Raw genomic sequence first — 14,445 nt, 5'->3', positions numbered from 1 at the left:
GCCAGAGTTGCATCCAGGCATGTTTCAGGCCCATGTGCATCAGCTTTTTTTTTTTTTTTTCTGGGAATAAAATTAGGCCCATTTTCCACTCTGTTTGAGGAAAGAGCAGACAATGTTCTACATAGTGAGGCCCAGGGTGAGTTGGGGGAACAAGGGCTGTAGCATCTTTGGGTTCCTATAAGGGGTGAAATGAACGAAAACATTTGTTTGGATAAAAGAGCAGCTTGGACAGAAGGAAAGAGTTGTTCCTAGACTCTCTTTCTAGCTTTGTGTTGTGTCCAACTGGAAATTTGTGTCCAACACATGATTTGAGCATACATCCATGAATTGGGAAAGTTTGCTGAGTTTTATTTGTGGAACATTCTGTTTAGCCGATTGTATGTTCTATGCCCTACTGAGCTGCATATTCTCTAATATGACCTTGATAACAAACAAGTAATCACAGTGCCAGCAGAGAGAGTAGAAGTATCTGGGATAAAAACTATATCTATAATAATAAAAGCATAATATGCAAATTGACTGAACGACCGAACAGCAGAATGGCCATCCAGATGACCTTCTGGACGATCATGCTATGACACACACTGACACCAGGCCAGCGAAGGCAGGTGTGATGCGATTGGTTGAGGGGCCCTGCCATCGCCCCACAATTGCCCCACAGAGGGAGGCCCAGGCTACCAGCCAGCAGGATGATCGATGTGGAGGAGTGGGCTCTGCGATCGCCCCGCAGAGGGAGGCCCAGTTCAGCCAAGTGATCACACCCCATGCCTTTCGCCAGCAGAGGGAGATGACCTGTGGCAGGGGAGGGGGGGCAGTACCACACAGATGGAAAGCAGTGGCAGCTGCAGGGGTGGGGCCAGCTGCCAGCAGCCTGGGGAAGGAAAGCCCCGATAGGCCCTGATCACTGGCTAGGCCTAGGGATCCTACCGGAGGGGTCCCGGATTGCTAGAGGGCACAGGCCGGGCTGAGGGCTCCCCTCTCCCGTGCAAACATTTTGTGCACCCGGCCTCTAGTTAGAAATAATTGCCATTCATCACAGTTCAAATCTACAACAGGCACCGTATGAGATGCTTTACAAACACTCCACACATTCCTGCAGTCTTGCAAGACAGGAATTAATAAAATCAATTGCTTCACACATGAAGAACCTGATGCTCATAGGAACTGATATTTTCCCAGGATCACATGTCTAGTAAGTGGCAGGAGAGAGACTCCACCCCTTTCCAAATTCATCTAGAGTCCATAATATTTCCACCCTCCCCAGTCCATGGCCCACCTTCTATCTCATAATTCATTTATCAGTACACAATGAGTGAACTCTTTCAAATGACAAGTAGTAGGACTCTGAGGCTCAGGCAGTAAGAGCAGGCCTAAGGAAGGAAGATGACATTGAGAATCAAGTATAATTTGGTAACTGTCTGAGGTTTGTTGAGATCTGACTCTTCCCGGTGCCAGCATTTCTGTGTAGTCCCAGTATTTCCCCCCATGACAACAGCCTTTCCCCGGCTGTTCTGTCCATCCCTGGATCATGGTCTGCTGACCTGCTCATCACTGCTGCCTCCTCTGAAGGCTCACAGAATCTTCTGCCCTCATTCTGACATAGAAGCTGCCTACTCCCTGCTGAAGTCCCTTGCTTTCTCATAGCTCACCCTCCACCCTGTCTGAGAGCAACAGCCCTTTATTTATTTAATTTCTATGAAGATATAACTGGGAATAGCAATATACATTTAATTTATTTTTATTTTATTGTTGACCATATTGTTCTCCTTGTACATGGATGTTTTTTGGCTAATCCCTTCACTTCCTCCCTCCCCTCTGACAGCTCTCAGATTATTCCATGTCTTCATGCCTCTGTTTCTATTTTGTTCATCACTTTATGTTGTTCATTAGTTTCTACATATAAGTGAAATCATATGGTATTTGCCTTTTGCTGACTGGCTCATTTCACTAAGCATAATAGTCTCCAGATCCATCTATGCTGTCCAAAAAGGTAAGATTTCCTTCTTTTTGACCACCACCTTGTATTCTGTTGTATATATTTACCACTACTTTTTTTATCCACTTTTCTACTGATGGGCACTTGGGCTTTTCCCAGAATTTAGCTATTATAAATAATGCTTCTATGAACATAGGGTTGCATAAAATCTTTCTGATTGGTGGTTCAGGCTTCTTAGGATATATTCCTAGAAGTGGGGTCACTGGGTCAAATAGCTGTTTCATTTTTAATTTTTTTGAGGAATCTCCACACTGTTTTCCATAGTGATTGTACCAGTCTGTATTCCTACCAACATTGTGCAAGGGTTCCTTTTTCTCCACATCCTCACCAGCACTTTTTGTTTGTTGATTTATTGATGATGGCCATTCTGGCATGTGTGAGGTGATACCTCATTGTTTTTTTTTTTTTTAATTTGCATCTCTCAGATTGAGAATTTTTTCATATGTCTTTGGCCATTTGTATATCCTCTTTGGAGAAGTGTCCTTTGCTGTGTAGAAGATTTTAGTTTGATGTAGTCCCATTTGTTTGTTTAATTTTTCTTTTATGTCTCCTGCCCTTGGTGATGTATTTGGGAAAATTCTGCTACATGACATGTCTGATATTTTACTGTCTGCGTTTTCTTCTAGAATTTTTATGGTTTCATGACTTACATTTATGTCTTTTATCCATTTTGAGTTTATTCTTGTGTATGGTTTAAGTTGGTGGCCTAATTCCATTTTTTTGCCTGTACCTGCCCAATTTTCCCAACACCATTTATTGAAGGGACTGTCTTTAGTTCATTGTATGTCTTTGCCCCAATGTCAAATACTAATTGAGCATAATGGGTTGGGTTGATTTCTGGGTTCTCTGTTCTGCTCCATTGATCTATATGTTTTTGTGCCATTATCAGGCTGCTTTGATTCAGTGGCTTTGTAGTATAACTTGATATCTGGTATTGTGATCCCTCCAACTTGGTTCTTTTATCTCAAGATTGTTGTAGCTATTCAGGCTCTTTTTTGCTTCCATATAAATTTTTGGTGATAATGTATTCCTTTAGCCATTATTTTTTTTTGGCTGGGAAACTATTTCCCCCTTCAATTTTAAATTATAGCCTTGCTAGATAGAGTAGACTTGAGCTCAGGTCCTTGTTTTTCATTACTTTGAATTCTTCATGCCAATCCCTTCCATCCTGAAGTGTGTCTGTGGAGAAATCAGCTGACATTCTAATGGGTATTCCCTTGTAGGTAACTTTCTATCTCTCTCTTGCTGCCTTTAAGATTATTTCTTTGTCTTTAATGTTTGTCATTTTGATTGTGATGTGTCTTGGAATGGGTGTCTTTGGGTTCAACTTGATTGGAACTCTCTGTGCTTCCTGAACTTGTGTGACTTTTTTCTTCACAGGGGTAGGGGAGTTTTCTATCATTATTTCTTTAAACAGGTTCCCTATTCCTTGCTCAGTTTTTTCTCCTTCTAGTACACCCATGATATGGAAGTCATTATGTTTCATCTCCCAAAGTTCCCTTAAACTGTCCTCCTGCTTTTAAATTGTTTTTTCTTTATGCTGCTTTAACTGGATGTTTTTTCTACCTTTTCTTCCAAGTCACTGATTCAGTCTTATACCTCATTTAATCTAATTTTGATTACTTCCAGTGTGTTCATTTTTAAAATATATTTTTATTGATTTCAGAGAGGAATGGAGAGGGGGAGATAGAAACATCAATGATGAGAAGAACCATTGATTGCTTCCTCCTGCATGCCCTCTACTGGGGATTGAGCCCACAACCTGGGCAAGTGCCCTGACAAGGAATCAAACAGTGACCTCCTGGTACATAGGTTGATGTTCAATCACTGAGCCATGATGGCCAAGCCCAGTGTATTCTTAATGTCAGATGTTCTTCATTTCCAGCTCATTCTTATTTATGATTTCTATTTCTTGTTTCATGTTGCTGTGATTCCCACTAAGTTTCTTGAAATTTCTATGAAGTTCCTTGAGCACCTTTATAACCATTACTTTGAATTATATGTCTGATAAATTGCTTGTCTCCATTTCAGCTAGCTCTCTTCCTGGAGTTTCCTCCTTTTCTTTCATTTGCGGGTTATTTCTTTGTCTCCTGTTTTTTGGCATCCCCTTGTATTTGTTTCTATGTATTAGAGCATTTTTCTATGCCTCTTAGTCTTGGTGGGTTTGCTTTATGTAGTAAGCACTTTGTGGGGCCAAGTGGGACAGTCTTTTAGATCTCTTGAGATGGGTGCTCTATGAATGACCCTTGTGTGTGTTCTATGGGCTCTCTATTGTAATTGGGTCTTGAAGGTCATAGTTCTATTCATGAGAGGAATCTCTCAGGTTGGCTGATTGTGAGGCTCAACCCTGACCTCATTATGCAAGCTGTTGTGTAGGTGCTGGCAGAATAAAACAAAATACAACAAAACAAAACAGGAAACAAAACAAAAACAAACACAAGACTCCTACAACAACAACAAAAGCAACCACAAAAGAGAAGAGTATTAGGTAGGGAAAATACAATAACAGAAGAAAAGAAAACATTAGGAAGAAAAGGGAATATGGAAGGGAAGAGATGAAAGTAAGAAAATATGAAGAAAAGGGGAATGAACTTTTATAAAAGAAAAGAGGAAGAAAATAATCATGAAAAGGAAAATAGAGGAGAAAGTACATAGACAAAAATAAGAAGAGGAAAATGAAGAGAAAGCAGGAGAAAGAAAAAAATGGATAAGAAAGGGGAAGGGAAAAATTAGGTCTATGAGATAAAAAAAGAGAAACTAAAATAATAACTCAATAAAGAAGAAATATAAGGAAATAAGGGGGGTAGTAAAGTGGCATTTGTCTCTAAGTAGAGTTTAGTGCCTCTTGGGAGCTCCCTTTGGATCCTGCTCTTCTGATGACTGAAGCTGACTGTTTTGTCTGCAAATTCTGGACTTGCCATGTGGTATTTAGTTGCTAACCACCATTAGAAACTGTCCTCCTTTGCCTCTCGTCAACCTGTTTGAAGCTTCCAGCGATCCACAGTTTGTGTCTTTCCCCACAGGACTTGGCTGCATGAGGAAGGGGCAAAGCTGCTCTCTAAGGCAGGTTTGTTAGCAGCACAGGGCCCAGTATTAGGTCAAGAAACTTCCCCAGGTTTCCCAGGCTCCTCCTCTGACTGCCTTCAAATGCCAGCCAGCTATCAATCTAAATCACTCAAAAGTCTGTTTCTGAAAGGCCGTTAGGGGAGTCAGGAGTCTAGACCTCTGGGTCTCCTGTGAGGGGGAGGCGCCATTCAGAGTTCAGGGAAAGTGATGATTGTGTTTCCTTGTCCCAAAGCTACTACTCTGAAAGTGATCCAGAATATTTCCCTGCCCTTGGTTGGGCAGAGATCATCGTATGCAGTCCAGTGTGATTAGCTGGAAACCCAGAGTTTCTGTCAGTTCTTCCATGAGGGGGATACACCAGTCAGGTTCCTGGATTAGTGGGGTGCTTGACCACTCCCACATGTCAGTGACTGATGCTTCCTGAAACTGCACAAACCCAAAGGCTTGGCCTCTACTGCTGTCTCCTGTGCAAAGGTCAAGATACTGGGTGTGGCAGGCAAGGCTCCTGAGTGTGGGGTGGGATGCATCCTTTGGGTGGTGTTTTTTTTCTTTCTTCTCCTTTTTCTGAGCTGTGGCTACTGGAAGGGACCAGATTTTCTCAGGAAAAATGACCAGGGGCAAGGCAGGGGCATGGATGATGGGCCAATACCTTCCCTTGTGCCCACCGCAGCTTGTGGCCCACAGTTCCTTTCAAGCTGCATGAATTCATGCACTGGGCCCCTAGTTTTCGATAAAAACTCTCAGCAAAGTGGGAATAGAGGGAGCATATCTCAACATGATAAAGGCCATATATGACAAACCTACAGCCAACATCATACTCAATGGTCAAAAACTATAAGCATTTCCCCTAAGAACAGGAACAACACAAGGATGTCTGCTTTCACCACTCTTATTCAATATAGTACTGGAAGTCCAAGCCACAGAGATCAGACAAGAAGAAGAAATAAAAGGCATCCAAGTCTGAAAGGAGGAAGTGAAATTCTCATTTGCAGATGACATGAATTTGTACATAGAAAACCCTAAGACTCCACCAAAAAACTACTAGATTTAATAAATTAATTTGGCAATGTAACAGGATACAAAATCAATACCCAAAAATCAATGGCTTTTTTATACACCAATAATGAATTCTCAGAAAAAGAAACTAAAAAAAAAAAAAATCGCATTTGCCATTGCAACAAAAAATTAAGATACCTAGGAATAAACTTAACTAAGGAGGTAAAAGACCTGCACTTGGAAAACTACAGGACATTGAAAAAAGAGATACTAGTAGAAGATATAAAAAAGTGGAAGAATATCCCGTGTTCATGGATTGGTAGACTCAACATCATTAAAATGCCCCTACTATACAAGGAAATGTACAGATTCAATGCAATCCCTATTAAAATACCAATGGCATATTTCACAGAACTAGAGCAAATACTCCAAAAATGTATATGGAATAAAAAAACGACCCCTGAGTAGCTGCAGCAATTTTGAGAAAGAAAAACAAAGTTGGAGGAATCACAATACCAGATTTCAAGCTATACTACAAAGCCACCATAATCAAAACAGCCTGGTACTTGCAAAAGAAGAGGCATATAGATCAATGGAACAGAACAGAGAACCCAGAAATTGAACCAAGCCATTATGCTCAATTAATATTTGACAAAGGAGGCAAGAGCATACAATGGCGTCAAGACAGTCTCTTCAATAAATGGTGTTGGGAAAATTGGACAGATACATACAAAAAAATGAAACTAGACCACCAACTTAAAACATACACAAGAATAAACTCAAAATAGATAAAAGATAAATGTAAGTCATGAAACCATAAAAATCCTAGAAGAAACCATAGGCAGCAAAATCTCAGACATCTCTCATTGCAATATGTTCACAGATACATCTCCTAAGGCAAAGGAAACTAAGGAGAAAATAAACAAATGGGACTGCATCAAAATAAAAAGCTTCTTCACAGCAAAAGAAACCATCAACAAAATGAAAAGAGAGCCCACTGTATGAGAGAACATATTTGGCAATGATACATCTGATAAATGGTTTATATCCAAAATATATAAGGAATTCATACAAGTTAACAAAAGGAAGACAAAAAATCCAATTAAAAAAAAAGCATAGGACCTAAATAGACACTTCTCCAAAGAAGACATACAGATGGCCAAGAGACATGAGAAAATGCTCAAAGTCACTAATCATCCCAGAGATGCAAATCAAAACAACAATGAAGTACCATCTCACACCTATCAGTATGGCTACCATCAACAAATCAACAAATGACAAGAGCTGGCGAGGATGTAGAGAAAAGGAAACCCTTGTGCACTGCTGGTGGGAATGCAGACTGGTGCAACCATTATGGAAAACATCGCCTCAAAAAATTAAATATGGATCTGCCATTTGACCCAGTGATTCCACTTCTAGGAATATATCCTAAGAAACCTGAATCACCAATTAGAAAGAATGTATGCACCCCTATATTCATAGCAGCACAATTTACAATAGCTAAGATCTGGAAACAGACCAAATGCCCATCAGTAGATGAGTGGATAAAAAAAAACTGGTACATTTATACCATGGAATACTATGCAGCTGTAAAAAAAGAATAATCTCTCACCCTTTGAGACAGCATGGAGGGTCCTGAAGATTATTATGCTAAATGAAATAAGTCAGAGAAAGACAAGTATCACATTATTGCACTCATATGTGGAATCTAAGTAATAAAATAAACTGAGGAACCAAATGTATCCAGAGACTCAAAACATGCAACAGAGTACAGAATCTCAGAGGGAAGGCAGGGGAGAGTGGATGGGTGGGAGGTAATCAACCAAAGACCTTGTATACATATATGCATAACCAATGGACACAGAAAATAGATTGCTAAAGGCCTGTGGTGGTGGGGGGGAGTAGGGGTGGGCTGGGGGGAGTCAGTGGGAAAAAGGGGGACATTTAATACTTCAACAATAAATCATTATTGAAAAAAAAAAGAACTAACTTAAGGAACAATACTTTGGTAGGTAACTGAAGGGAGCTGGCTGTTTAACCAGAAACACTAGGGGCCTACCTTTGAAAAGCCACCCATTCTTAGCCTCTAGGGCATGTCCTCCAAGAATAGACTGATTCTTGAATGAATGCTTTGTAAACCTGTTTAGAAGCACAAAGGCCATGGACTGAGCCTGAATCTAAACTTAGGGGCTCTATTAAGGATGAAGTCCTTAGGCTGAGGGGCATTTTAGGGTATTTTCTTCCCTAATGCCTCTGGCTTCCCTTTCAGAACAAAGGATTGACCCTCAGAGAGGACAAATAATACCATTTAGTGGCAGAGCTGGGAAAAGGACCTAGGACCCGTGCAGGTGGTGCCTTTCCATAGTTCCACTTTATTTCCCGATACAGAGTGCTTATTAAGACCAAAGTTGTCCACAACAGCTAGAGAACATGGATCACCAAAACCACTGTAGTATCCTCTACTCTATGGTGAAGATGTCTTGAATTTTGCTTTTGTGCCATCCCACACCCAGACTCTCATCTATGTTCAAATACATATTTACAATTATCTTCATATCGATTTCCTTCAGTCACAGCTAGCTAAACAGGTTAGAATTTAACTTGGTAGTGAGTCTGCGTAAAGTACGGTTTATGAAAATTATCTAACCCAGGATCAAACAAAATTATTAAATGTACCTATCTTTAAGGCTATGGAAGGAGAGGAACACACAGGCAAACTTCTGGCAAGGGGAACAGTTATTATATAACACACATGAGGGTGTCAGCGGAATGCTTTGTTTCCACAGAACTGAATATATGCCTAATTCCCAAATCAATAATGAAAAGGAAAAGTACCAAAGGAAATCCAATTTGCAAGTGGGAGGCCTGAAATCTTGGAAAGCCAAAGCCCACCCACCTCACTGGGCATAGGGGAGGCCTCAAGGGAGTCTGAATCTGAGGGTCTGGGGAGGGTGATTTGCAGGTGTCCCAAAGTGAATCCATCTTAGGTAGTGAGAAGAGTTCCTATGTGGAAGAAATAGAAACTAAAGCCAATGCCATTGTGACCTGAGAGTGGTGAGATTTGGGGGCAAGCCAAGCTCAAGAGGGGGCTCCATAGGACATTAGAGGGTGTGGCTGTCCATTCCCACTGCAACACCGTGTTTAACATCTTCTCTCAGGTGCTTTGGGTAGCACTGAGGTTGAGGAGAGGAACTTTCCCACCTGTGCTGGAGCACAGCCCTATTCTAGGGACAACTCGACCCAGAGCTAAAAAAATAGGACTCTCTTTTGGGCTCATCTGAGCAGGACCTACCAACCAGTAGGCACAGCTGGAAGAGACCAAAGCAGGAAGCTTGTGAGGGGAGCATTGAAGAGCGGGGCTACCTACTGAGACTAGGCCAACCACTATTTTCTGGAAGATACAGTCCCCTAGGGTCCCATCTGACCCAGGCAGTCTTGGTGGTTGCCCAAGCTAGGACTAACCAGGGCCTTGCCTTTGAGCAACAAAGAGGCCATCAGCCGCCCCCCTTCTCCCTGTAGGGATGGGGGTGAAGATAGGATTGTGACCTCTCAACACATCCAGTGAACTAGCAACAAGAAACAATCTTTCTGGCAGCATATGAGCACCTTTTCTATTAACCTGACCCCTATTTTTTGTACTATTTGAAAAGAGAGAAGATGGGCGCTCTAAAGATGTCCACTCCCCCACACTTGGCCAGGGCCCACACTCCAGAGCAGCCATAAGTCACTTTTGACATCACATGACTTAAGCAGCTGGTTGCCCCACGACCGAGACTCTAGAATTTTGAGGACAGTATATATAGGGCATCACTGCTGAGACCAAAGGCATTTCTGACCCAACTTTTTAAGTGATAGGATCCTGGGTACCAAATGCTTGTTGATGTAGAGCATCAATATGGCTAGTCAGAGTACCCATGAGATGCACGAAGCCTAGCTGGCCCCATCAGAGGATGGACAACCACCAATAATAGTCCAATATGATAGATTCCCAGGTCCTCATGTGGGTCCCAGGGAGGCTTTGGAGAGGCACGAGGGGCGGGGGTCAAGAAGAGAGCCAAGATCCAAGCCCGCAAGACAACCCATAACCACAGGACCCAAACCAAAGCGCCTCCAATGTGGAAGGAAACAACATTCTTCTTGGGCCGTCCTTCCCAAGAAAGCTTTGGAGGATAGTGGAGGATGACGCCTTCATGTCCGTGCACTGGAATGACGATGGAGACACTGTGATCATCGAGAAAAATCTTTTCCAGAGGGAGATTCTTTGCCGAAGGGGTGAGGAGCAAATCTTTGAATCGAACAGCCAGAAGAGTTTTATCTACTTGCTGAACCTCCATGGTTTTAGCAAAATACGCCCTGGTGACTCTTCAGTTTGCTCTCCAGGGAACAAGATAATGGTAAAGTAGAAAGTCCTTCCATTTCCCAAGTTCCCTGTTACTCAAACATCTTCCTAGTGGACCCAGAAGAACGATATACTGAAAGGGCTTCATTTCAGGGCCTAAACCTTTTTCACAAGATACAGTATTTATCAAAAGATGAGAAAGTACAGATTTTCAATTGAAACTATAGCCCCCTTAGAGATAACCTGCAGGGATGAGTAAAGACTCTGAGAGGCGAGTTAATGTCAAATAGGTATCTTTTCTCCACAAATGACTAAATTAATTAATTTTGTTTCAGATCTACCAAAACAGTAATTTCCAGAGAGACAAGCCTTGGCTCCTTGAAAACATTAAGGCACAAGACAACCAGGTGACTCGTGTTTGTCCAAGGACCAGTGCCACCCCTCCAAAGACAAAGTAGAAGATGGCCTCCACAAGACACTCTCCAAGAATACACCAGGAGGAGAGAAAAAAAAAAAAAGCCAAACAAAAGGCTCAGGAGACAGATAAGAATGACTGGGGACCCAGTGCCACCCAGGCATTCGAGTTCTCGGTTCTTCAGCCCCTGAGCAGTGCCAGGGAGGTCCAGTGCCCAAGTGCAGCAAGTGGTTCAAGTGGGGAGGACACTTCTGGTAATGTCATGTTTGTGCCCACGGCTACTGCCGGAACTGATGGCACAGGGGCTCTGTCTCCCAACCCCCCACATGAACCAGTACAAGGTTCAGTAATGTCTTTGTACAACATCTGCTATTCCATTCTGATATCTGGCCTTTCAGACATGGCTCCACCCGAGGACCCTGACCAGGCCGAGAAGGAGGAGTATGAGGGCTTCTCGGATAACAAGTGTTCACTCAGTGAACAGTTCAAGGACAATGCAGGCCCAAAATATCACAGGCTTTGTAACCACAAATCCATTTCTGTTTTAATAAAGAAAGGCAAAATTACATGGTACAAAATAAACGATCCAATGAGAATTGTGAGTCCATGTTCTTCTGTTTCCGTGCCACACACCTCGTCAGATGAGCCTGAGGAGGCTAGAAATCCTGGCCCCAGACAGGCTTTTGTCCCCGTTGTCCTCTTTCATTTTCACACACTCAGCCAAGGATCTGGCTAGGGCGTCCAGAGGCAAGCCCAGGAAGACCTGGTCCCCTGAGCCTTGCCTACTGGACAGGAGACAGAACTGCCTGACTCCTGACCTTGGGGGAATCACCTTACATTAGTCATTCATCCTGAAACAGGAGGGTCTTTACTCACAGGTCCCCCTATGATGCCAGGAAGTTTATGATCAGTATCTGAGTGTCTCTAGCCCAAGTTCCAGGGGCCTTCCAGAGAGGCCCACCTAGAATTCAGGCCACCCCATCTGCTAAGTGGTATATGACAGAGCCAGTCTGGCTCAGAAGATGGGCCATTCCAGTCAACGCCTGGGAGAAAGCCCATCATCCTCACAGCTAACAACCATTAGTAACCCTGCTAGAAGGGACCCAAATAAATTAAAGATTGCCCACACAGGAAAACAAAAAACTCTACCCATAACTTTTCCATCAGAGCTGTATTTCGGATCCGTCCTTGGGTTATGAGGTAGCTATGTGACGTGTGTAACACAAACCCTCATAAGCCAAGGGACACTTTTACAACAGACCAGTCACTTGCCAGGAAAGACAGGTGCTTTCTTTCAAAGTCTGATGTCCCTTTCACCGTGAATGAGGCCATGCCTGGTCACCCTCTGGCAATCATTCAGTGCCCACTCTCAGACCTCCTACAAGGTCCCCTGGGTGCTGCTGAAGTGTTCTGTGAGTTTGACCAGAACAGAGATGGGAGTCCCAAACAATAACCAGTTCTCCTAAAACATTTTTCTCTGTAAAACCCAGGAATGAACAGGACCAAAACGAGTGATAGCACCAAGATATTTCCTGGCAGCTTTCCCTTTTCGTAAAGTCAGAGTCCTTGAGACAGTCAATGAGGCCAGAGAGGCATCTCACGAGGACAGGTGCCTACATTTGAGCACAGAAATGTGTGTACATGAACAGCAGATGGTGGGTAGTGCTCTCCATGGTGGTGCCAATTCAGTTGAACCTGACTTCTACGTCCAGGGCATGATGGCCCGTTGATGGTAACGATTCAGCTGGATTCTCGGTAACCTTCCTTGGAGTCCTCCTGCCCCTAGGGGATCAGGTGCTGTGGGATGCCACCTGGAAGATAGCCTTTCCCCCCTTCCTGGGTATGCGCTCCAGTAACCACCTGAGTTTGAAAGTGCAGTCAGGTACTTCTCCTTTAGGTTGGTCAGTACAGCCTGCTTTTCCAGTTCCACAACCTCCTCAGGAGCCACATTTTCTGGGCACTGCAAAGTTTCCCCAATGTCAGGGAGCCCCATGCACCATGAGAGAAGCACTGAGATGTTTTCCCTTCCATAAACCAAAGGCTTCCTCCTGTGAGAGGAAACGGTTCTTCAAAGTTTCACCCACAAGAAGCCAAGCTGATTTCACCAAAGGGACATGGAGTGACCTGGGTCCCTCTGACTGAGCACTTCTGATGTGTCAAACTCTGTTCAGGGAATTCTGGGTGAGGCCAGGGGAGAGAGGGAAAAGAAGAGGACAGAGCCTGGTCCACTAACGGGCAGGTCCCAGCCCAACTGCTGTGGGCAGCACGTACAGGTCAGAAGGGCCCTGACTGCTGTGGGGAACCCACAGGCAATCAGGTCCCAAGCTCTTCACCAGGTGAAAGGAGCTCATGTGGAACCTCAACCACTGAGGGGTGAGCAAATGGGCCCAGGATGCCATGGGCAGTGGGAGTGGAGCAGGTGTGTGAAGTCAGGCAGACAGCCTGAGTCTGGAGGCCACAAGACCCTCTCTGTGTGCTGTGCAGCTTCCCATGGTCTGTCACACATAAACACACATATGTGTACATGCATAAACACACATGTGTGCACACAGGCGACAGCACATGCAGACTTGGACCTGTCCCTGCATCTCAGGTCACCAACGGGAACTGAGGCCCAGTGTGGACAGAACGGGTTCACTCAGGTTGTCGGAACTTGGCCCACGGAACCCCAGCCTGGGCCCCATGCTGCCCCTTTGAAGGTGAGCTGCTTACAGAAACCACAGCCCGACCGCCACAGGTTCAAAAGAAAACAAGCCCCAAACTCCTGAGCAAGGTCCTGAGGGTACTATTGGAGGGGTGTGAGCTGCGCTCAGGGTGTCACGCCTTGCCAGCGATCACTTCTCACTCATACTTCTCCCTTTCCCAAGCAGGGCCTGAATCTGCCTGGGGTTCCACCCCAGCCTCTTAAGCAGCAGCTCCCGCCAGAGGGCGTCTTCCCAGTCCCTGTGAGCAATGTGGATGGCGATGGTACAGTTCCCCTGGCTGCTCACTAAGGTTGCCAACAAGTTTCCAGAGTCTTGACCGCATTTAAGAGAAAGCCTGCATAAGGCTGCGGGAAGGAGAGGCAGGAGAACTCCATTTCCCTAGAGATCCGTGGGCCTCAAGTGGCCTGGGGAAACCCACAAGTGTGAATGTCAATAAGCATCATGCATCAGCCCTCCATGTTCACGGTCTGCGGGCTGACCTCTTCCCAATGTCCCCTGGGGCCCTGGAACCCCACTAACAGGGATGGTGGGAGATCAGAGAGTGTTGGCTCCTTCTTCCTATTCCCACACAGTCAGCTGCCAGGCCCAATGGAAAGGGCTGGTGATGCAGATGCCTCGTCCATCAGATGGAGTCTTTGGGGGGATCAAGGAAGAAGGTGGAGACAGGTAAGGAGAGACACTCACACAGGATGTGGTCTGTTCCACAAAGGAGGTCACTGAGCCCAGGGGAGCACAGAGGAAGGAGAAAGGGTGCTTTGGCTTCACACTGGGTGAGTGGGTTCTAGTCCTCTCCCAGCACTGACCTTCCTAGGTTTTGCTTCTTCTCCACCCCCCGCCCCCCTCCATCCAACACAGTCAGCTAACCTCATCCTTTCATCCCAAAAGGTGGCAAGTCCCCAAGCACCCTGGTTCCTCTCCCAGGGCTCCT

At 44.5% G+C, this 14,445-nt stretch overlaps 2 pseudogenes; one reads left to right on the top strand and one right to left on the bottom strand.

Moving 5' to 3' along the window:
- The first annotated feature begins 9,953 nt into the window (after nt 1-9,953).
- Nucleotides 9,954-10,855, top strand: LOC129149869 (heat shock transcription factor, X-linked member 3-like; annotated as a pseudogene).
- Nucleotides 10,856-12,594: 1,739 nt separating this feature from the next.
- Nucleotides 12,595-13,891, bottom strand: LOC103304753 (protein EOLA1-like; annotated as a pseudogene).
- Nucleotides 13,892-14,445: the final 554 nt, after the last annotated feature.

The sequence above is a fragment of the Eptesicus fuscus genome, chromosome 1 (genome assembly GCF_027574615.1).
Source record: "Eptesicus fuscus isolate TK198812 chromosome 1, DD_ASM_mEF_20220401, whole genome shotgun sequence".
Lineage (NCBI taxonomy): Eukaryota > Metazoa > Chordata > Mammalia > Chiroptera > Vespertilionidae > Eptesicus > Eptesicus fuscus.
This window is presented reverse-complemented; position numbering and strand designations above follow the sequence as displayed.